Raw genomic sequence first — 25449 nt, 5'->3', positions numbered from 1 at the left:
TTAGTCTTATGAAATAGAACCAGTTGCCATAGCAACAACAAAATAAGAAATTCTTTGCTTCTAATACTAGAAAGACTGGATAGATGAAAACAGGAAAAAAAAAAGTGAAGGAGAAAAAAGGCTCAGACTGAAGGAAAATGGGACAGATGTTACCTGATGTGATACAAGGAAATTGAGATGATGGAAGAAAATAAAAAATCTTCACTTTGATATAGAAGTATAATATTTTTTTCTTTTTAACAACAGTGTGAGCCACTTTACATGAGCTTCCCAAATGCCTACAAAAAAAAAATACAAAGGGAGGAAGAAAACTAATGCATAATCAAAAATAAAAATATAAAGAAGAACTACAATTCTGCAGCCTGTGGAAGGAAAACCACATTCACCAAAAGATAGACAGAATGAAAAAAGCAGAGGACTTTGTACCAGATGAAGGAACAAGATAAAACCCCACAAAAACAAGTAAATGAAGTGGAGATAGGCAACCTTCCAGAAAAAGAATTCAGAATTATGATAGTGAAGATGCTCCAGGACCTCGGAAAAAGAATGGAGGCAAAGATTGAAAAGATGCAAGAAATGCTTAACAAAGACCTAGAAGAATTAAAGAACAAACAAACAGAGATGAACAATACAAAAACTGAAATGTAAACTACACTACAAGGAATCAATAGCAGAATAACTGAAGCAGAAGAACGGATAAGTAACCTGGAAGACAAAATGGTGAATTCACTGCCACAGAACAGAATAAAGAAAAAATAATGAAAGGAAATGAAAACAGCCTAAGAGACCTCTGGGACAACATTAAATGCAACAACATTCGCATTATAGGGGTCCCAGAAGGAGAAGAGAGACAGAAAGGACCAGAGAAAATATTTGAAGAGATTATAGTTGAAAACTTCCCTAACATGGGAAAGGAAATAGTCACCCAAGTCCAGGAAGTGCAGAGAGTCCCATACAGGATAAACCCAAGGAGAAATATGTCAAGACACATAGTAATCAAATTGACAAAAATTAAAGACAAAGAAAAATTATTGAAAGCAACAAGGGAAAAACAACAAATAACATACAAGGGAACTCCCATGAGGTTAACAGCTGATTTCTCAGCAGAAACTCTACAAGCCAGAAGGGAGTGGCAGGACATATTTAAAGTGATGAAAGGGAAGAATATACAACCAAGATTACTTGAACTGGCAAGGATATCATTCAGATTTGACAGAGAAATCAAAAGCTTTACAGACAAACAAAAGCTAAGAGAATTCAGCACTAACAAACCAGCTCTATAACAAATGCTAAAGGAACTTCTGAAAGTGGGAAACACAAGAGAAAAAAAGGACCTACAGAAACAAACCGATAACAATTAAGAAAATGGTAATAGGAACATATATATCAATAATTACCTTAAACGTGAATTGATTAAAGGCTCCAACCAAAAGACACAGGCTCGCTGAATGGATCCAAAAACAAGACCCATATATATGCTGTCTACAAGAGACCAACTTCAGACCTAGGGACACATACAGACTGAAAGCAAGGGGATGGAAAAAGATACTCCATGAAAATGAAAACCAAAAGAAAGCTGGAGTAGCAATACTCATATCAGATAAAATAGACTTTAAAATAAAGAATGTTACAAGAGACAAGGAAGGACACTACATAATGATCAAGGGATCAATCCTAGAAGAAGATATAATAATTATAAATATATATGCACCCAACATAGGAGCACCTCAATACATAAGGCAACTCCTAACAGCTATAAAAGAGGAAACCAACAGTAACACAATAATAGTGGGGGACTTTAACACCTCACTTACACCAATGGACAGATCATCCAAACAGAAAATTAATAAGGAAATACAAGCTTTAAATGACACAATGGACCAGAGAGATTTAATTGATATTTATAGGACATTCCACCCCAAAACAGCAGGTTGCACTTTCTTCTCAAGTGCACATGGAACATTCTCCAGGATAGATCACATCTTGGGTCACAAATCAGGCCTCAGTGAATTTAAGGAAATTGAAATCATATCAAGCATCTTTCCTGACCACAACACTATGAGATTAGAAATGAATTACAGGGAAAATAAAGTAAAGAGCAAAAACATATGGAGGGAAAACAATACATTACTAAATAACCAACAGATCACTGAAGAAATCAAAAGGAAATCAAAAAATACATACAGAAAAATTACAATGAAAACACAATGATCCAAAACCTATGGGATGCAGCAAAAGCAGTTCTAAGAGGGAAGTTTAGAGCTATACAAGTCTACGTCAAGGAACAAGAAAAAACTCAAGTAAACAACCTAACCTTACACTTGAAGGAAGTAGAGAAAGAAGAACACACAAAAGCCAAAGTTAGGAAAAGGAAAGAAATCATAAAGATCAGAGCAGAAATAAATGAAATAGAAACAAAGAAAACAACAGCAAAGATCAATAAAACTAAAATCTGGTTCTTTGAAAAGATAAACAAAATTGATAAACCACTAGCCAGACTCATCAAGAAAAAGAGGGAGAGGACTCAACTCAATAAACTTAGAAATGAAAAAGGAGAAGTTACAAGACACCACAGAAATACAAAGCATTCTAAGAGAGTACTACAAGCAACTCTATGCCAATAAAATGGACAACCTGGAAGAAATGGACAAATTCTCTGAAAGGTATAATGTTCCAAGACTGGACCAGGAAGAAATAGAAAATATGAACAGACCAATCATAAGTAATGAAATTGAAACTGTGATTAAAAATCTTCCAACAACTCCAGGACCAGATGGCTTCACAGGTGAATTCTATCAAACATTTAGAGAAGAGCTAACACCCATCCTTCTCAAACTCTTCCAAAAAATTGCAGAGGAAGGAACACTCCCAAACTCATTCTATGAGGCCACCATCACCCTGATACCAAAACCAGACAAAGATACTACAAAAAAAAAAATTACAGACCAATATCACTGATGAATAAAGATGCAAAAATCCTCAACATAATACTAGCAAACAGAATCCAACAACACATTAAAAGGATCATACACTATGATCAAGTGGGATTTATCCCACAGATGCAAGGATTCTTCAATATATGCAAATCAATCAATGTGATACACCATATTGACAAATTAAAGAACAAAAACCATATGATCATCTCAATAGAGGCAGAAAAAGCTTTTGACAAAATTCAACACCGAATTATGATAAAAATTCTCCAGAAAGTGGGTATAGAGGCAACCTACCTCAAAACAATAAAGACCATATACAAAAAACCCACAGCAAACATCATTCTCAATGGTGAAAAACTGAAAGCATTTCCACTAAGATCAGGAACAAGACAAGGATGTCCACTCTCACGATTATTCAACATAGTTTTGGAAGTCCTAGCCACAATAATCAGAGAAGAAAAAGAAATAAAAGGAATGCAAACTGGAAACGAAGAAGTAAAACTGTCACTGTTTGCAGATGACATGATACTATACATAGAGAATCCTAAAGATGCCACCAGAAAACTAATAGAGCTAATCAGTGAATTTGGTAAAGTTGCAGGATACAAAATTAATGCACAGAAATCTCTTGCATTCCTATACACTAATGATGAAAAATCTGAAAGAGAAATTAAGGAAACACTCTCATTTACCATTGCAACAAAAAGAATAAAATACCTAGGAATAAACCGACCTAGGGAGACAAAAGACCTGTATGCAGAAAACTATAAGACACTGATGAAATAAATTAAAGATGATACACACAGATGGAGAGATATACCATGTTCCTGGATTGGAAGAATCAATACTGTGAAAAAGACTATACCACCCAAAGCAATCTACACATTCAATGCAATCCCTATCAAATTACCAATGGCATTTTTTACAGAATTAGAACAAAATATCTTAAAATTTATTTGGATACACAAAAGACCCTGAATAGCAAAAGAAGTTTTGAGGGAAAAAAAACGGAGCTGGAGTAATCAGACTCCCTGACTTCAGGCTCCACTACAAAGCTACAGTAATCAAGACAGTATGGTACTGGCACTAAAAAAGAAATATAAATCAATGGAAGAGGATCGAAAGCCCAGAGATAAACCCACGCACCTATGGTCAACTAATCTATGACAAAGGAGGCAAGGATATACAATGGAGAAAAGACAGCCTCTTCAGTAAGTGGTGCTGGGAAAACTGGACAGTTACATGTAAAAGAATGAAATTAGAACACTCCCTAACACCATACACAAAAGTAAACTCAAAATGGATTAGAAACCTGGACACTATAAAACTCTTAGAGAAAAACATAGGAAGAACACCGTTTGACATAAATCACAGCAAGATCTTTTTTGATCCACCTCCTAGAGTAATGGAAATAAAAACAAAAATAAACAAATGGGACCTAATGAAAGTTAAAGCCTTTTGCAGAGCAAAGGAAACTACAAACAAAATGAAAAGACAACCCTCAGAATGGGAGAAAATATTTGCAAACCAATCAATGGACAAAGGATTAATCTCCAAAATATGTAAACAGTTCATGCAGTTCAATATTAAAAAAAACAGCCCAATCCAAAAATGGGCAGAAGACCTAAATAGACATTTTTCCAAAGAAGAGATACAGATGGCCAAGAAGCACATGAAAAGCTGCTCAACATCACTAATTAGTAGAGAAATGCAAATCAAAACCACAATGAGGTATCACCTCACATCAGTTACAATGGACATCATCAGAAAATCTACAAACAACAAATGCTGGAGAGGGTGTGGAGAAAAGGGAACCCTCTTGCACTGTTGGTGGCATGTACATTGATACAGCTACTATTGAGAACAGTATGGATGTTTCTTAAAAAACTAAAAATAGAATTACCATATGACCCATTAATCCCACTACTGGGCATATACCCTGAGAAAACCATAATTCAAAAAGACACATGCACCCCAATGTTCATTGCAGCACTGTTTACAATAGCCAGGTCACAGAAGCAACCTAAGTGCCCATTGACAGACAAATGGATAAACAAGATGTGGTACATATATACAATGGAATATTACTCAGCCATAAAAAGGAACGAAATTGAGTCATTTGTAGAGACATGGATGGATCTAGAGACTGTCATACAGAGTGAAGTAAGTCAGAAAGAGAAAAACAAATATCATATATTAATGTGCATATGTGGAACCGAGAAAAATGGTACAGATGAACCAGTTTGCAAGGCAGAAATAGAGACAAAGATGTAGGGAACAAACGTATGGACACCAAGTGTGGAAAGTGGTGGTGGGGTGGGTAGTGTGATGAATAGGGAGATTGGGATTGACATATATACACTAATATGTATAAAATGGATAACTAATAACAATGTGCTGTATAAAAAAATAAATAAAATATAATTCAAAAAATATATATATAAATGAAAATTAAAATTAAATTTTGTATGTATTACACAAAAAAGGCAAAAATAAAGTTTCATATTTATCTTTTTTTTTTTTTTTTTTTTTTTGCGGTACGCAGGCCTCTCACTGCTGTGGCCTCTACCGTTGTGGAGCACAGGCTCCGGATGCGCAGGCTCAGCGGCCATGGCTCACAGGCCCAGCCACTCCACAGCATGTGGGATCTTCCCGGACCGGGGCACGAACCCGCGTCCCCTGCATCGGCAGGTGGACTCTCAACCACTGCGCCACCAGGGAAGCCCATATTTATCTTTTTTAATTGAAGTATAGTTGACTTACAATAATATATTAGCAGCAAGTATACAACAGTTATTTGATATTTTTATAGATTATACTCCATATAAAGTTATTTTAAAATACTGGCTATATTCCCTGTGTTGTACATTATATCCTTGTAACATCTTTATTTTATACTCAGTAGTTTTTACCTCTTAATCCCTTTCCCCTATCTTGTTCCTCTCTCCACCCCTTTCCTCTCTAGTGGTCACTAGTTTGTTCTATGTATCTCTAAGTCTGTTTTGCTATATTTGTTCTTTGGGGGTTTTTTGGTTTTTTTTTTTTAAGATGTTGGGGGTAGGAGTTTATTAATTCATTTATTTTTGCTGTGTTGGGTCTTCATTTCTGTGTGAGGGCTTTCTCTAGTTGTGGCAAGTGTTTGACCCTCTTCATCATGGTGCGCGGGCCTCTCACTATCGCGGCCTCTCTTATTGAGGAACACAGGCTCCAGACGCGCAGGCTTAGTAGTTGTGGCTCATGGGCCTAGTTGCTCCGCAGCATGTGGGATCCTCCCAGACCAGGGCTCGAACCCGTGTCCCCCGCATTAGTAGGCAGATTCTCAACCACTCTGCCACCAGGGAAGCCCTGTTCTTTGGTTTTATTTTTTAGATTTCACATATAAGTGAACACATGCAGAATTTGTCTTTCTCTATCCAGATTATTTCACTAAGCATAATGGACTTCTAGGTCCATTTCAATGGCAAAATTTCGTTCTTTTTATGACTAATATTCCATTGTATTATGTATACCAATTCTTCTGAACCAATTTACCTGTTGATGGACAGTTAGGTTGCTTCCATATCTTGGCTATTATAAATAATGTTGCTATGAACAATAGGGTGCATATATTTTTTGAATTAATGTTTTCATTTATTTTGGATATATACCCAGGAGTGGAATTGCAGGATCATAGGAACCTCCATACTCTTTTCCATAACCTCTGTACCAATTTACATTCCCACCAACAGTGTATAAGGTTCCCTTTTCTCCACATCCTCACCAACATTTGTTATTTGTGTTTCTTTCGATGGTAGCCATTCTGATAGGTGTGAGGTGATATCTCATTGTGGTTTTGCTTTGCATTTCCCTGAGGATTAGTAATGTTGAGCATCTTTTCATGTGTGTGTTTTTTTAAATTTTTTCATTGACCCATTGGTCTTTTAGTAGTAAGTTGTTTAGTCTACACGTATTTGTGTCTTTTCCAGTTTTCTCCCAGTAATTGATTTCTAGTTTCATACTGTTGTGGTCTGAAAAGATGTTTTATGTAATTTCAATCTTCTTAATTTACTGAGACTTGTTTTATGGCCTAGCATGTGATTTCTTCTGGAGAAAGTTCCATGTGCACTTGAAAAGAACATATATTCTGCTGTTTTGGGAAGGAATATCCTGTGGCTATCTATTAAGTTCATCTGGTCTAATGTGACATTTAAGGCCACTGTTTCCTTACTGATTTTCTGTCTGGATGATCTATTCATTGAAGGAAATGGGGTGTTAAAGTCCTATACTATTATTGTATTACCGTCAATTTCTCACTTTATATCTGTTAGTACTTGCTTTGTATATTTAGGTGCTCTTACATTAGCTGCATGTTTTCAGTTTGTGTCTTTAGCTTTGAAGTAAGTCTCTTGTAGTCAGCATATATATGGGCCTTTGTATTTTAAATTTTTTTATCCAACAACAGAAAAAGACCCATATGTATGCTGACTACAAAAGACTTACTTTTGATTGGAGCAGTTAGTCCACTGACATTGTATGTAATTGTTACTTGTCTTCTGGCTGTTTTTGTAGTTCTTCTCTGTTGTTTTCTTCTTTTAGTCTCTTCCCTTGTGGTTTGATGATTTTTTTAGTGTTGTGTTTGGGTTCCTTTCCTTTTTTAAAAAAAATATATTGTAGGTTTTTGATTTGTGTTTACCATGAAGTTCATATATACTGACAAATAACTTATCAACTTGTTTTAAACTGATAGTCATTTAAGTTCAAACTCATCCTAAAAGATCTACACTTTTCACTCCCCCCATGTTCTGTTTTTATATCATATTTTACATCTTTATATCTATCCTTTTACTCTTTATTGTAATTACAGTTGATTTTACATTTTTTTGTCTTTAACCTTTGTACTAGCTTATTTAAGTGGCTGATTCACTGCCTTCACTAAATATTTGCCTTTATAAGAGTGATTTTTCTCCCTCCATATATTTTCTTGTTTCTTGAAATAGCTTTTCTTTTTCACTTAAAGAAGGCCCTTTAACATTTTTTGTAAGGTCAGTTCAGTGGTAAAGAACATCTAGTTCTTGCTTGTCTGGGAAATTCTCTCCTTCAATTCTGAATGATAACCTTGCTGGGTAGAGTATACTAGGTTGTAGGTTTTTTTTTTTCTTTTAGCACTTTAAATACATTGTGCCACTCCCTTCTGGCCTGCAAAGTTTCTGCTGAAAAATCAGCTGATAGCCTTATGCAGTTTCCTTGTATGTGACTCATTGTTTTTCTCTTGCTGCCTTTCAAATTCTCTCTTTAAATTTTGCCATTTTAATTATATATCTTGGTGCGGCTATTTTGGGTTTATCTTGTTTGGAAATCTCTGTGCTTCCTGGACTTGGATATGTTTCCTTCTTCAGGTTAGGGAAGTTTTCAGCCACAACTTCATCTAATACATTTTTTGTCCCTTTCTCTCTCTCGTCTCCTTCTGTGACCCCTATGATGTGAATGTTAGTACACTTGATGTTGTACCAGAGGTCTCTTAAACTATCTTCATTTTAAAAAATTTGTTTTTCTTTTTGCTGTTCTGATTGGGTGATTTCCACTATTCTATCTTCCATGTCACTTATACATTTTTCTGTATCAATCTGCTGTTAATTCCTTCCAGTGTATTTTTCATTGCAGTTATTGTGTTCTTCAGCTCCAGTTGGTTCTTTTTTATATTTTCTAGTTCTTTTTTAAAGTTCTCACTTTGTTCCTCTATTCTTTTCCTGAGTTCTGTAAGCATTTTTATTACTGTTTCTTTGAACTTTTTATCAGGTAAATTATTTATCTTCATTTCATCAGTTGTTTCTTTTTTTTTCTGGGGTTTTATCTTGCTCTTTCATTTGAAACATATTCCTCTGTCTTCACATTTTCTTTTACTTTCTCTGTCTCTGTGAAAGTAGGCAAAACGGTTACCTATCCCACTCTTGAAGGCATGTCATTGTGTGGGAGCATGCCTATGCAGTCTGTATGTGCCTGATGGCTTTTGTGGGAGAGCTGGATCCGATGTGAGCCCTGGCCAGCTGCCCCTTGGTGGAAGGTAGTGCTGGTGTCATAGGGGTGAGACCCAGAGCCAGTGCAAGCTGGGGCTTCTCCCAGACTCTGGAAATCTCCACCTTGGTTTGGGCATAGCCAGGGTTCAAGGAGCTGGAGCAGCACTTCTGAGCTGGCTTTACTTTTCCCCAGTGCAGCACATGTGTAATGGCAATGTTGGTCTTTGCCTTGGTCAGAGGTGATGTTGTGGCCTGGGGGGTTGGATTCGCATTACTGAGCTGGCTCCACTTTTTCCCTGTTGCAACTATGTACATGCAACCGTGGCAGTCGTCTCCACATTGGTCAGAGGTAGGGTTGGTGTCCTGAGGGTTTGGAGCTGCACTTCTGAGCTGGCTCTGCTTTTCCCCCGTGCATGTACGTGATGGCGATGGTGATCTCAGATTTGGTTGGAGGCAGGGCCAAGGCCCAAGGGCTTTGAACTGAACTTTTGAATCGGTCCCACTTTTCCCAGTGTGAGAGTGCACATGATTGCAATGGCAGTCCTTAGCAAAAAGCAATCCTGGAACAGAATGGGCTGGAACAGGAGCTTGGTAAGGGCTGGGAACTGTGCTAGGGCAGTCCTGGCAGGCTGACCAAAGCAGAAGGCAGTTTTCAATCTGCTGCCTCTATTCTAGAATTGGGATCAAGCAAGTCTGTGTGCATGCTCTTCAGTTTCTTACAGCCCTCTGGGAGCCTCCACTGGTTTTCAAACCATCAAAGGGGACTGATCTTCCTGGTGCTGGACCCCAGGACTGGGGTGCCTGATATAACGCTTGAACCCCTTGCCCCTTAGGGAGATCCCCAAGCCAGTGATATCCCACTCTTCTTCTGGGTCACCTGCTAAGGGTGCAGGTCTGGACTAGATCACTTTTCCTCCCCTCCTCCCAGACTCTGCGTGGTTCTTTTCTTTTTAAATTTTTTTACAGCTTTGGTTGTAGAACAGCCATGCTGTCAGTTGTCAGGTCATTCTCAGCAAGAATTGCTTTATATGTAGCTGTAGTTTTGATGTGTTCATGGGAGGAGGTGAGCTCAGGGTCTTCCTATTCCACCATGTTGATCCCGCTTCTGTTACTCTAAAGTTTCTTTTTTTAAAGAGAACAATAATCAGCTGCTCTATTTATGTGTCTCAAAATTTCTAAAAGAATTGCAGCTGAAAAGTTTTGTCATTCAAATTGAAATAATTTTGTTGAATAGTTCTATGGTCAGGATCTGCCTAAATAAAGATAATGAGATCATATTACTTGTAAATTAATGACGTTCAACACAATAAACATGAGCCTTCTAGCCCAAAGCAAATGAGAAAGGTAAATGATTTTATGAACAAATAAAGCTTAATGAGCATTGTGTCTCACTGAATGGTGTCTTTCTCATTTCAAATTTTGATATGGAATTACATGTGAAGAAAAAACAATTATTTAATCAAGTTGCATTCTCAAATGTGGGTACTACTAAAGTCTGAATTACTAAGTATGAACAATGCTGTGAGTGATTTGGAAATGCTAATGAGTCTGATCTGTTTTGCCATGTTTACAAAATTGAAAGTAAGCTAAATTAATCTTACTTTTTAGTCAACTATAAACTCACATATCAAAAAAACAATGTTATCCATTAATTCGAAACATCACTGTAATACAGGATTTTCCGAGTGTTATTTATCTATCTCCGACAAAGCTAGGATAATTCAAGAATGAACAAAGACATCTTTTGGTTGATTCCATCTTGGTTTTACACTTGGTGTAAAAAGATCCCAAAGATTCCATAAGGATCCAAAATATACAAAAGTTTCAAAGTTGCTCACATGTTGGGCAATTATAGTGCTCAACCTCAATAAGCAGAATTGTGCCTAGAAATGCTTTTTCTACTTTTTGTACCTCATACTCATTTCATTTAATCAGTTGAAGGGAGCATATTAAGTTTAAGAAATATACTTAGAATAAAAATAGCTCAAGAAAGTTAATTCATCATGATAGTACTAGAGGTATACTATAAGTGCTTAAAAGAATATATTTTAATATCATTTATAGCTGGAATTCAGTTAATGAAAATGGAAAACTATGTTCTCATATTGTAGTTATAGAACAATGTTTTCCAAAAGAAAAAATAATTTGAAAGCTTTAATTCTAAAGTTTCAAAAATGTGTTAGCATGTATCCCTGAAAAGTTGTCATATATAGTAGGTTGTAAATGACAAGAGAGTTGATGTGATGAATAGTGCTACAGATGCAGAAATAATTGTTTTGAATGTTGAGAAGTCAAAGGACAAAGAGGATAACATATTAAAATAATTTTTTAAAAATCTAATGAAGAATGACAAATACTTTTGGAAAGCAGTTAGCGGAGAGTATCTATGTCACTTGACTATTAGAAATTCTGTTCAATATCTGAGATTAAGCACTAAGATACAAGAGCTGGATTTGACTGTGACATCTAAAATCTTGAATTCCACTTCATGTAAGAAACCTGATCATGATTCATTGAAGAATGTGCATCATTTATGGAGCAGATTACTTGATATTCAGATATTATTGTTCTCATATCTCAGCATCTGGAGGAAAACCAACTGGATATCATCTTTATATGAAAAATCCAAATACTAGTTTACAATTACAAATATAATTGTATGCAAAATATCTGTAAGTTTCTTAAGAATTGTTTGGCAAAGGGGAAAAAAAGATTCAAATTAATAAAGTAAAGCAGTGCTATTTAGAATATGTTAATTAACAATGCATGTGACCTGTGCAAGCAAATGATCTGTTGAATGTTGTAAAAGATACTTTCCCAAGCTACATTAATATGGCTTAATGCCTTTTCCAGAGAATCACATTTTAGGTAATATGAATACGTCTTGAAGTAAAAGACATTAAGATATAGCCTCTATTTTAATGGGGATAAGAAACATATGTTGAAACAAACTCATATTGGGACTAAATGATCTAAAAATAATTTATATTAATTTGCTCAGTCTATACTTATAGTATCCATACTTTTACTTTGAGAATCGGCACACTGAGATAGACACCAGTGAACTCATGCCAGCCCCATTTTCCATGAGAAACCAAGTTAAACTCACACACAATATTATCTACTATCTTAACAATTATGTTGCCCAAAGGTAAGAGCTGGACATTAACTTCTAAAATTATAGGTTGGAGACTTTCCTCAATATTTTATTCCACAGCTTTCCAGCAAAGAAATTTGAGACCAAGTAGAAAGCACAGTCAGTTAATGTAGGATATTGTTAAAATCTGTCAGTGGAATATGGCTCTCAATGAACACTAGTTGGAATCAGTGAACAATCTAAGTGGACAAGTATTACAAGAATAAAGGAACCAGCCATTAGGTAGCATTTTGGCTGTTTTAGGCTATTTTAACAGAAATTCAGAGTTTCAGACCTTGTTTAAAGGACAAGACTCTACCTTGACAAAGTGAGGAAACAGTTACAGGAGTCAGAGAAAAAAAAATCAGAAGGTTAATGAAAGAATGAAACCATCCATGATAGTCTATTTGGCCCAGAAATGATGGAAACGGAGATCAACATCAGTTGATTAATGCAGGATAGATTTTGGGTTTTAAGGGGTCATACAGAAACAAACAGTGGTTGCTGCCCTTCTGGAAACATGACTAAGTGTTATTCATATCCTAGTCCTTTTATTAGTGGAGTAGGGAAATTAGAAATTAGAAAACATGCTTCAAGTGGATTAATCTACACACCATTCAAAAGTTATTGTTATGACTATAGAAGAGAAAACCTTAAATGGTACAGGATAGGTAACATTCTTGAGGGAACAGTTCTAATGTGAATCAAGTTTTGCTTTATTCCCAAGACGGTGACCTTAACTACTGTACTACACTGCCTTTCTAAAATGAGGCTTTTAAGATGGGAAGTTTGAGAATAGATGCTCATCCCCTGGAAGAGATAGGACCAACCAAATGGACAGGGCAAAAGGGAGCAATCAATCTCCCTTGCCTTGGGGCAGAGAGAGGCTCTGCTCACTTCTCTCCCCACATGTTTTAGTGCTCTCTGCTTGTTTTATTAAGATAAACTAAAATAAAGATAAGAAAGAGAAAAGAAGATAATAAAAAATATAAAACTACAATGAAAAATAGATAACATAAAAAGGAAATAATTAAAACAAAGCCTAAAGGTGATAAGAAGAAACTAGGTAAATAAGTAATATAAGAACAAAGTAAACATGAGATAAAAGTCTTAACAAAAGAGTGAGAAAAGATGAATCAACTAAGAACAATTAACTGTGAGATTATAAAAACAAAAGGACTAAAAGATTAAAAGGAAAAGATAAATATGCAAAAAGTTTTTAATGAATTCAAATAATAAGAGGAGACTAAACTAGGGCATAAAATGCTAACTGGAATAAAAGAAAGAAAATAGTACTACAAGTTCTAAAGTGCAATACATTTGTGTGGTTAGAGCTACAATTACTGAACATGCTAAGCGGACACCATTCAAAACTGTTCTCATGACACTGAGGGGCCTGGCAGTGTCCTCTTGGCTTGAAATCCTCTGTGAAATCTGCAAAGAGATCCTAACCATTCCTTTCTTCTCGGACCTTACTCTCCAGCCCAATATGTGTGCAGAGAGGCTGATCATCCCTCAAACTGCTTCTGCAGAACTTCCTGCTGGGTACCCACTGGCACACAAACCCTTGTTGCCCTTGGGATCTTCTTCTTCGGCCGAGAGCTAGTCTTTTGCCACGAGAAGTTAGCAGAATGTCATTGCAAAGTTTATCAGAGAAACTGAAATGCTGCTCCCCATAGCTACAAAACGTTCAAAATGGGCTGGTCTTTTGGTAAGTTCTATTAATAATTCTAGTTGCTGCATCAATCATTTTCAGAAAACATGGCCTGTGAATTCATGCCCTTCCACATGTTGTATCTTACACAGAAGAAAAATAAATATAGTATGGTAGGATAATATGGTGATGTGAAGCATTCTTTTCTCCAACACCACCCATCTGTCTATCACTTTTCATTTTTGTCAGGAAGCATGAGCCAATGGAAGCTGTTGGAGAGGGACCTGAGGACATAGGTGAGAAATAGTTAACTTCTGGGTAGAAAAAGCCGTGGATCTAGATTTAAGTCTGATATATTTAAGAAATAAACCAAATAGTGAAAACTCTTACTATAATTGCTGCTCTCTCTTTTCCTAAATGCATTAAGACCCACAGAACTACGAATAACAAAGACTTGGGAAATCAAAGAAAAAGGACCATTTCATATTACAGGGGACACTTCACCCTTCTCCCACTTCCTGGAAATAGGTTCTGGGGAGAAAGTTTATGCCACTTTTATTTTTAAGGAACTACAGTAGTCAGAGCCCATGCCTCAGACACTAGGTGAAGTTCAGGAAACAAGCAAGATGAATAAAGAAGACTCTTGCTGTCATTAGGTGGTAGTTGTAGAGTAGAACAGTGGTCTTTATGTGTAGACACAAGAGGACTGGAGACATTTTCCTACCTCTCAGGAATTGTGACCTGGTATGGCATCAGAATGGCCCAAAGAGCAGGTCAGCAAGGGTCCTCATGTCAAATTCCACATATTTTGTTTGAACAATACCTGTAGGATGTGAATAAAAACAGAGTTACATTTCAGAAAGGCACACCAGGGACCAGATTAAGAAACAAGTCAATGCCACAGATGGACTGTTGAGCCGTTCACTGCGTCACCTAGCGTCACTGGGCAAAGGAGCAGATAGGCTGACTTTAGTGTGGAGTGAAGACAAGCCTCTGGCATGGGAAACATCTCCTCCTTCCCCCAAGTACCATGCTTTAAATTAAGTTCTACAAGATATTCCAGAGTTTTGTGGAACATCAAAGATAATTAGATTGTAATAGTACTGAATACTCCAGCTAAAGATACTCCTGGTGTTTTTTGCCTGCCTAGAAACAGAATGGGTTTATCACGTCCCTGTTTGGACTTGCTATCTTGCAACATGAATTTTGTTCTTCTGTCTTATCTATACGTCTGCTATCTTCTTCTTCATTTCTTTACCTTTACTTCCCTTGGATATGTATGTAGATTCTGAAGCAGGAAAGGAAGATAAGGAAGATGAGATACGGGAGAAAAATCATTAAAACACCATTTAGGGAAATCTGAATGAAAAATATCAACTATTACCTAACCAGACTAGTCTAAAAGACATGAAGTTGTATTTGTAATAATTCCATCTACAGTCCTACTACATAATTCCCCACTGAAACATCCACAGTAGTATTGGATAATGAAAGCACTCTATTTTTCCAGCACAAAATGTACATTATGTGTCATGTCTTATAAATTCTGCATTCTGCTCCATAATAATATTTATATTCTATAAAATATATAAATATTTAAGTGCATAAAAGAAAAAAATCAAAGAAAATATTTCTACTTGTGATAAATGGCTGCTACGTTTTAATTTTATCTTCTAATTTTCAAAAATCCGATTAAAGAAGAGTGATGTCAGTAATTTATTTCTGGTTCTTGTGACAAATGTGGCATTCCATTAGGAAGTTGAATTGAGAAAGTGGGTCCCAGAAGGAACAATAAGACACCATTTTATGGCTCACAACCATGTAGCAATGCTACAAGCAACAAAAACTGGGTCTTTGCTTTAAGAAATCACCTCAAGAGATGATATCTGAATTTATACTCTCTTGCTAGCGTTATTGCTTGAGAAACACAAGGGCATGATTCATAAACCAATTGTTGATAGAATGTTCTCATTAATCCTCTAGATTGTGAATAAGAAGAGGTGAGTATAAAAGAAGATCCCCCCCAAGGCTATTGTCATGAAATGGTTGAACCACATAATCAATGGTCATTCCAACATAATATATAACACAGAAGTGCCTCAAATCATTGAAAATATCCTACTGTGAGGTCATGGGGCTCCAACTTGCTTGCTCTGTGGTTCAAGGTACTACTGAACTCGCTTCACCTCCCCACAACAACTAAAAACAAAATAATGGATTAACTACTTAGGCCAAAGAATTTGGGCTTTACTTACAGGATATAGCCGTACCCTGGGTACTGTTAGGCTCAAGAACATGCACATCCTTACCCAAGTGACTAATGGGACTTAATCCACATTACTGATTTCCTTTTTAACACCTGATGTAAGCAACAGTGGGATAATCAATCATATACTCAATCCTGGTTTCAATACCATTTTTCACTTCGATGGTCTTTTTTTCTTTCACTTGTAAAATTTCTCTCACTGTAAAATCTGAAATCTTATTCCATGATTAAGAACCTAACCTGTATTCTCAAATATTTCTTCAAATATTCCCTCTTTCTCTCTAAAGTGGGGCATTTCCCACGAGGATATTTGCTCCCCCTTGCAGCTATATTAAAAGAAGTTTTCTTCTTTCAGAACCCAAGTATCTCAGGATCAGGAGAAGTAACTGACTAATGCTGTTGACCATGTTTTCATGTACCTACTAGCCTTTTGTACAGCTACACTGATGCTTAAGTGAATGTCTTATGATCCAAAATGTATCATGTTATTTTAAGTGCAAAAACCACATATTATTTTCTTTTTTGTATTTCTCAGTAGCTTGTAAAATGCTTTACTCTAATAAACAAAAAATCCACTATCAAGTTCTTTTAGATTTTCAATATTTCTTAAATCTGTCCACAACCCTCCTTCTCTACTTCCATTAGCTTTGCCAATACTACCTTCATCTTTGGCCTTGTCTACCGTATCAGCCTGCTAATTGTCTCCCTCTGTCAATGTAGCTGTCTTATAAATCATTCTTTAACATACAGCTAGTTGAATCTTGTCAATATTTAGTCTAATAATGGCATATTCTTCAAGAACTTCTCATTGCTTGTGGGATAAAACCTTTCACATGACCTGCAAGGCCTACTGTCCTGAAAAATGTCTTCTCCAGCCTCATAGGGGAGCTGGACCACTTGTCTCTGTATTTCATCACTCTCACTTTCCTTCCCTTCCTCTGGCTCACTACACTCTCTCCTTTGTATATGTGTTCCCTCCATCTCAAATGGTCTCTTCCTACAACCTTTTCTTAACAAATATACTGTACAGCTATCCTTTAGACCTCAAATTAATCACCACTTACTCAAGAATGTCTTCTAAAATCTTGATCAGATTCCTCTTTGTTATGCCCTTGAACAGCATCCTCTATATCCACTTAGAGTACTTCTTCAATTTATCTCACCCTATTAGAACATAAGTCACCTGAGGGCAGGGGTTGCATCACTTTATCTCACTCTCCATTATACTCTAGCATATAGCATAGAAAGTTCAAAATGGAACTATGCAATATACATATTTGAAGAAATTAGTGAAGGAAAGGATAAATCTAAAATGTAGATATACAATAATTATTTTTAAGTGATAATATTATATGGTTTATCCTGAGCAGCTGATTCTTTAATAATATTTAAAGAGGTATTAATCCATGTTCCAAAATATTTACTCAAAAATAAATAACTTAGCTATAGTCATTGGTATATGTTTAGAAGTTAATACTTTTAAAGACTAGCAATCAAGACATTTCTATTAAAAAAAAAGACATTTCTATAACACTCTATTAATGAAATACGCTTGGTTAACAGAATTCATTCTGCTAATGAGATAAAGCAACAGTAATTTGAGCAATACTACTAAACTAATAATAATTGTATGCATTTTCTCATCATTTTTAACAGAGAGATAAGCAATCCAATTATCAATAGCATCAAAAAGTTTGAAGTCTTGGTAATTATCATTTCTCAGACATGCTTTAATTTTTATCCTTCATTTAAATAACATCCATTTTATTTGATTTTAATATCTATAGTATTTAAATAAAAATCAAAACCAGTGAATTATATTATGCATCAAATATTTCCTTGCAGGCTCTACTAGATGTCAACAAACATACACATCAAGAAAATATGCTTGCAAAATTGGCACGGTTAGAAAAATGTAGACTGAAATTTACTTAATTTTCTTATCAAAGAGGCAAACTCATGCACTTTGCAATTAAAGAAATATTGGTTTGAGTTTTGAACATATTACTTATTAGTTGAGAGCTCTATAGTGAACAGTTTTAACTCTCCAAGCTCAGTGTGCTTACCCATTAAATACATGTATAGTGCCTAACTCACAGTTACTAGGAAGTTTAAAGGAAATAATCTTATGAAGTTTCTATAATACTATGTGGCATAAGAGCAAAACATAAAAAATATTTTTTTCCAAACCACCACTTATTCTCTACTGTAGTTTATAACACTCTATATTTAGTCTGAAGCTTGATCCTGTACTGCTTATATTATCTATTTAGGGGTATAGCTGAGAATGGCGTAGACTGCTTCTAAACTGACAAGAAGCAAAATGCAAAATGTCTATGGAAAATTGTTCCTGCATCAATCATGCATCTGTTCTTAAATTATGTACCAAATTTTACATGAACTTCATAGTTAGAGAAAAGACAACAAACAATCCAATCTGTCAGTAAGATATTTTTTATTTGCCTGGAATGTCAGAGCAATATAGCACTCAAAACAGGTCAAAAGAGAAGTGCTAAGGAAAGTATTTCTGAAACAATACAGAGCTTTAACAAGGACTGTCTAGTACTTCTAAAATTTATCTGAAAAACCTAACAGAGATAAACACCTAAATTCAAAGATTCCATAACTTGGTGTTGGCAGATATAGTTCTTATACAAGGATCTATGCTCTTTCAAGGAAAAAATAAAGGAAAAATAAAACTATAAGACCAATTATAAAGATCTGAAAATCTTGAACCCCAAACTACTAGATAAATATGCTATGAACATGCAAGTTTTGTGTTTTTGATTTTAAGAAAAAGGAAAAACAGAAATCTGTGTTCATTAGTTATGGCTTTATTGTCCACAAATTCATTCTTTCTCTTTTTGAGAAACTTCCTCTCTTATATGCTCCCCAAAATGCTACAATCTTGAGTAAAGACTGTAATTGAGCAAAATTAATATCACTTGTTCTGAAGTCAATATCTCTTTGTGATCATTTTCCTCAAGTTGGTTTTCCAAAGTCCACAGGCTGAATTGAAGAACAGTCTCTCTCAAAGATGATTCAAAATTGGGAGTCCTTTTTCCTGTGGTCACCTAGGGGTCTTTCTTAAAATCTGTCCCCTACACTATTATCCCCAAGCATGAATGGATTTCATTCTGACAATCTTATATAATCCAGTTCTCAAAGTCAACCATTATTCTATCATTTGGATACATTTGTTAATTAAAATTTCACACGATCTTAATCATTATTTCTAAAAATATATTTATTTAGCTCATATTGTATACAGGGTATGCTACTAGCTGCTGAGAATACACAAGTTAACCCAAAGATTTGGGTCTTTCCCTTGTCATGACTCATGGAGCATATATATTGTAAATAAATATTGGTTAAAGTTATATTTGTTTTAAAGTAATCGGATTTTCAAATACATTTTCAAATACATTTTTGAACATTTAGGCCTACATTCCAAAATTAGGTACCATCTCCTTCCACGTTGGACTTACAAGAAATGGAAGGAGCGGGCAAACTATGTGATTATTAAATCACTCATCCCCCTTGATTTCATAAAAAGCATGAGAAATTGGAGGAAGATTTTGGAGGCGGATTTTTACAGAGCAAGCTATGTTTTGCATCATACCTCCTCCCCCCAGCCACATACAACAAAGATGGGGTCTAGGACTATATGCCTGTTCCTTATACCAAGCTAAGCACAAGGAATTTGAAAGGAACTTAACAGAATATCATATGTTTCCAACATTTGGAGGACAGAGTGGACCAGCTCAGAAAGTTTAAAGAGGTAGGTATTGGATGATTGCCTGAGTTGACAGTGAAGCTACAGGCAGGTGACTTCTTTGGAATCAGTTTACACATTTGTCTAGGCAAAAGATGTCTGTATGTTTCCTATGAACAATACGTGAATAACATACAGAAGAAAGCTGCCTTGGACTCGTCCTAGGTCATGTTCAAAAGAGCTGCCTGGAAACAAATTTAGAAATCAGAAGAAGGAATATGAGGTATCACCACACATCTAGAGATGAATAAAGGATTGAGTGGCTTTATTATGGGAACTACTGATGAAAGATTCAAAGAGAGGAAAATCTCTAAATAACTCATAAGAGTTCATAGGACAGGCATCTTTAGGTATCTGCCAGTTCCAATTAGTATCATAGTTAGCCATGCTGGATTCATAAAAATAACGTTTCTGTTCACAATTCTCTCCTTCCTTCCGGAATAGTCACAACTGTGGTTAACAGAAGGAGGAGAAAAAAAGATTTCAGGTGAAGAAAGAGAAAAGGTTCACTATAGTCCTCATTCCACTCCTCAACTGTGGGTTTCTGCCTAAAGCAAGACTCAGCTGTTGGAGAAGAAAGCCTCACATTCACGGTAACTGTGGATGTTTTACTGTTGTATGGGACTGGGTATTTTAATTAACCTAACTGAAAAGGAATTTTGTTACTTAAAGTAGTCATACGACTTTTTTTTTTTTTTTTTTTTTTTTTTGCAGTACGCGGGCCTCTCACTGTTGTGGCCTCTCCCGTTGCGGCCTCTCCCGTTGCGGAGCACAGGCTCCGGACGCTCAGGTTCAGCGGCCATGGCGCACGCGCCAAGCCACTCCGCGGCATGTGGGATCTTCCCGGACCGGGGCACGAACCCTTGTCCCCTGCATCGGCAGGCGGACTCTCAACCACTGCGCCACCATGGAAGCCCCAGTCATACGACTTTTTATTATCTATGGGTAACTGGAAGAGTGATGACAGTTGCTCTAGATTTCATCCAAATGCAGGGTAAAGACAAAGCTCCAAGAGCTGATTTAAAAGAACAGTGGATGCAAAACTATCTGTGTATTATAAAAAGTAATCCAGGATTTGATTTACTCAACATAATGGTTACTTAAGAAACAAAAAATCTTGAACACCTATGTAAACAGTGGAATTTGTTATAAGGGTAAAATAGGTCTCACAGAACCCAAAAGCAATGAGGCAGCTGAGTCAGAAGAGAGATGAGAAACAGATAACAACATCATTCAAGTCCTTTCCTCACCCCTCTCTGTTTCTCTTTGTCTCTTTCCAGAGTTTTCAACCCACCTAACTTGGTTCATTAGGAAGAGAAAAACAGCCACCAAGGTCCCCACAGATTCAACTTCCCTAAGAAACCATATATTTCTGCTACTAAACCAATGTTTTCAGAAAAGTCTCTTCAGTCATGACCAGGAGACTGGTGTTACTGCATGAATAAAGCTGCTATTGAAACCACTTCTATAATCATAGGGATGAGAGGAAACATACTACAGATCGTCACTACAAAAGAGAATGAAATGCTGTTTATAATAAAGGCAACAGAAGACACCATGTAAAACTAAAGATGTTAAATATAAATCTAAATCAGACTTTGGTGGAAGTGGTAAGAAGGAACATGAAAGTTTTTCAGAGGAAGTGATTTTGCTGCGTGTAACAGGGTAAAGAGTTTTCCCATAGGGTTTATTTGCCAATTAAAATTGTCCAGATATGATAGGGGTGGAGTAGGCAACTTGCAGGTCAGTTTTTAGTTGATTCACCACATCTATACTTCAAATTATTTTGTTTTACTTTTAAGTGTGTTACAAATTAATTTGCATTTGTCTATTTAGGATTTTAACACAATCTGGGAATCTGTACCTTTCAGTAAAGAAGTTAAAACATTTATATTCATTGTCATAACTGATATTTTTGGTTTTACGTTCATCATATTGTTTTATAATTTTTGCAACGCATCTTCCCTTTTTATGTATTAGTGCAATGTGATCTTGGCAAACAAGACCAGTTGCTGGGCATAAGTCTAGAGTCAAGAACTTTGTCGTTCAAAAGTCACACAGTTTTGTTTTTTTCTTCTCTCTATCGAGGTCAGGCTACTAAAATTGCATTGAAGAAGAAAGATGATAGTGGTTTTTTATTCCTTCCTATGTTATCTCTTCTTCCTGCCTAGATTTACATAGGTATTATTTTATTCCTTATCCTTAACATTAAAAGAAAAAAAATTACCCAATTGTTTCTGGATACAAGTCTATTTTCATTAATTTTTCCTAATATGATAAGTTCATTGGATTGTTGGTTTTTTTATTTAAGCTTAGTAGAGGTCTCTTTAGGCATGTATTTTATTATTGCTGCTGTTCTAATTATTTTTTCTTTCTCAGGAATATATAACATTCTTTAGGTAGACCTCTATCACCATTTTTCATGGTCTTCATTATCTTTATCTTTTTAAAAAATTATGTCCTTTCATCACAGTATATCACTCCTCCACGTCACTGAGGCTAATTCTACTCTTTGCTGTCTATAGTTAGTCTGATTGCCAAGGAATTGGGATGTACTAGGACAACTGCTCTTTCCTTTCAGTCAACATCTTTTAAGATTATTTGTCAGTGCCTCTAGCTTCTGGCAATCCACAGGGTCACATTCACCTCAGCCATAACTGATTGAATCAGAGAGACCATATGCCAAAAGGGAGATAAAATCATAAACTTGAAGGTGTCCATATAATTATTGATTCAGGATGTGATCTAAGGAACTAGAGATTTGAGTGGCTGAATCATATTTCTAGAACAGACCTAACCACAAGGTCCCAACTCCTGATGTTGTGATTTGTTCCTTTCTTGGGAATGTTTTTGTTTGTTTGTTCACTTACAGCTTCTCCTTGGACCCTTCAATTTCTGCAGCCTACTAGTTCTTTTCTTTTAGCTAGTTTCTGTACTTACAAGGTCTGTGGTCTTTTTATTTTTTATTGCACATTGTTCTTTCCTATTTCTCTGTGGTACTATTTCACAGAGCCTTCTTGAATCTTATTAAAATACCAAACAGATTTCTAAAGTATTACTACAATAAATCACTTTAAAAAGGTACACTTTTCCTTTCATTTTCAAGATAGGGTTTCCTCTTTATCAGACTGTAGTATACTTCCATGGGTCCAACTTTATTTTCTTCCTCATTAGTCATCCTCTAAGGAGCACATATATACCTAAAATTGAACTCTGCCAACTAATCTCTGTGTGTGCAGGTTCTGTTTTTTTTTTTAATTTCTCTACTTTCATCCACTTCCCCTTCCCCCCACCTCCCACCTCTGGTAACCACAAACCTGGTCTCTTTTTCTGAGTTTGTTTGTTTTTGAAGGATGATGGACCTACAACACTATGTTAGATTGGATTACATACTGATATGCAAATGTAAGTCTTGCAAGGCTGTCCTTCCCTAATTCAATAGATCTCTCTAGCTGGTTAGCACCACACTGTATGTTCCATGCCAACAGGCATCTTGCCATTGACTAGAATTTTCAGTTCAACTCCACGGGGCTTACAGGAACTAGAAATCCCTTCTTACATGGGACTGGACATCAATCTTAATTTTCTCTCATGTTTCCAATTGTCAACTTTTCCTGTCTTTCCCCTGGAGTTTTAAAGGAGAATTGGAAAGACTGCATCCATCCTGATAATCAGATTCTCTGTTTATATTGGTATTTCAAACTTAAATTTCTAAGCCTGAATTTGAGCTGTTTCTTTTTATTAAGTTTCAGTACATTAACATATCATTTAGTTTGCAGCAATTGTTTTCCAAAGGTGGTTATTTTCTTATTTCAACATAAATGAAAAAAGAAACTATTCGGATATTCAATGGAATAATAATACCACCGTTAGAAGCAATATGGAGAAGTTTATAAAGTAAATATTCAACAATTTCACATAAAATTTATATAAAGAAACCAGTGATAGAACTGTTTTAGATTTTTAGTTAGTTTGGAATTTTCCAAGACAAAAATCAAGTGGAATAATTTGAACTTAGAATCACAATTTGTTCATACATATTTCAAATAACTGCTAGTTCTATGACTAAAACAAGAAGATTTTTTTTTAATGCCCTGTATTCATTCTTTCAACAGAAAAATTATTGGGCATCTCTCATGTGTCTTAGACTCTAGTTGGTCCTTGTGAAATAGTTTTAATAAACAACAAATTATTCTGACTTCTAGAAGCTCATGGTTCAGTACACTAGTATAAATTTTAGAAGTTAATTATTGTGTACAAGTCTGCAAGATATTTTTCTAGACAAAGCAATATGGAAAAAATTCAGGTAAAACTTGATACCAGAACAAGAGCTAATTTAACACACTCTCTAATAAAGCATATATCTATGAACTTTTGTATCAGTTTTTTAAACATAAATATTGGCTTCTTCCCTAATGTGATTTAAAGTTACACTTGGAGGGAATTTGCTCATCTTTTATCTTGTATACCTCATGCCCAGGTAGAGTGTTGAGTGAGAAATCATTCACTGAGAATGTGAGTATGGAGAGTAAAAACCCATGAGATACTAGTGTGCTTTGCAACATTTCAAAATGAATTCCAAACCTTCTGAATGCATAAGATGCAAAATAAACTCTTTAATGATTTAGGTCTCACATTCTAAAGAACCCCTCATAGTTTTCAAGGCAATCAGACACATAGAGAATCTCAAAAGTAGTTTTGCATTTTTAGATCAAGAAAAGGCTTTAGGCAGTTGGAAATGAATAGTATATAAGGCCTGAACGGCAATAATAATGAAAGCTGTTCATATGCATACCCAATTCAGAATAGCAAATAATTTATTTTTTAACCACGTAAGAGCCTTTTTACTTCTCAAAAATTAATATCTCTTTTTCTGTTACCCAGTTCACTTTATGCAAACATATGGGTTACAGTTACCAATAACACATCCATATACAGTACTAGAGATACAAGTGTTTAACCGTCGAATATGTTTCACCACCATCAGTGCAAAATTTTTATCACTGTAGCCTATGACAGAGTAAAAGTTAATCATATGTCTACTTCAATTGCCCATTTAAAAAGGCAATTTAATAAAATATGTCTTCTAAGTATAATAGGATAGTTTTAAAATAGTCTAATAAAATATACATAATAATAAAATGGTACTACTCATTCAAACTGGTGTATTCGGAATAAGTTGTATTTCAGTAAATCTTGAGTGCAGGATATCATTCACGAGCACTTTACTAGACTATTGTCTGGTATAATCAGATAACAAAACTAGTTTTTTTTTAATGACCTCTCCATTTCCTGCTCATTGAAAACAGAAAATAGATTTTTTAAAAATAATAAAATTAGAGAAGCCTGTGGAAAAGATTATTAAAAGATTATCAATGAGTGAGAAATCCAAAGTAATTTTCTGAGTCTTGAGGAATAAGGATTCAGAAAAGTTTCACTCTGCCAAAAATATTCTTACCGTGGAAATGCTATTCACAACCACCAGAAGCTACTTGATAAAAGGAAATACAAATCTTGTGGATAGTCATTATCAAGTAAAATAAGACCTGATTAGTCCCTATTATGCAAATAGTGATGCTTATCTTGTCTGCTCAAAACTCTGGGCATCAAGCTTTTGACTTCTCAAATTGGTTAATTACACTGGGCTTAGATATTCATCTAAACCGCTACAATTAACTCAGATTTTTTA

General features: G+C 35.5%; 1 protein-coding gene across 7 annotated transcripts in view; it reads right to left on the bottom strand.

Annotated features, from left to right (window-relative positions):
* The window catches only part of LOC307185936 (uncharacterized protein), a 693527-nt gene that overhangs the window by 73975 nt on the left and 594103 nt on the right, over window positions 1-25449 (bottom strand). For 4 of the 7 annotated variants that reach the window (XR_013828212.1, XM_079920517.1, XM_079920518.1 and 1 more), the window contains one exon: window positions 13993-14542. The gene's annotated coding sequence lies outside the window, so the exon portion shown is untranslated. Of the gene's footprint in view, window positions 1-13992; window positions 14543-25449 lie in introns of those variants that run through there. The other 3 variants (XR_013828209.1, XR_013828210.1, XR_013828211.1) reach the window with 1 other exon arrangement.

This window comes from Stenella coeruleoalba (assembly GCF_951394435.1).
Source record: "Stenella coeruleoalba genome assembly, chromosome: 4".
NCBI classification, from domain to species: Eukaryota; Metazoa; Chordata; class Mammalia; order Artiodactyla; family Delphinidae; genus Stenella; species Stenella coeruleoalba.
Note: the sequence above shows the minus strand (reverse complement) of the source record. Positions and strands in the feature narration are given on the sequence as shown.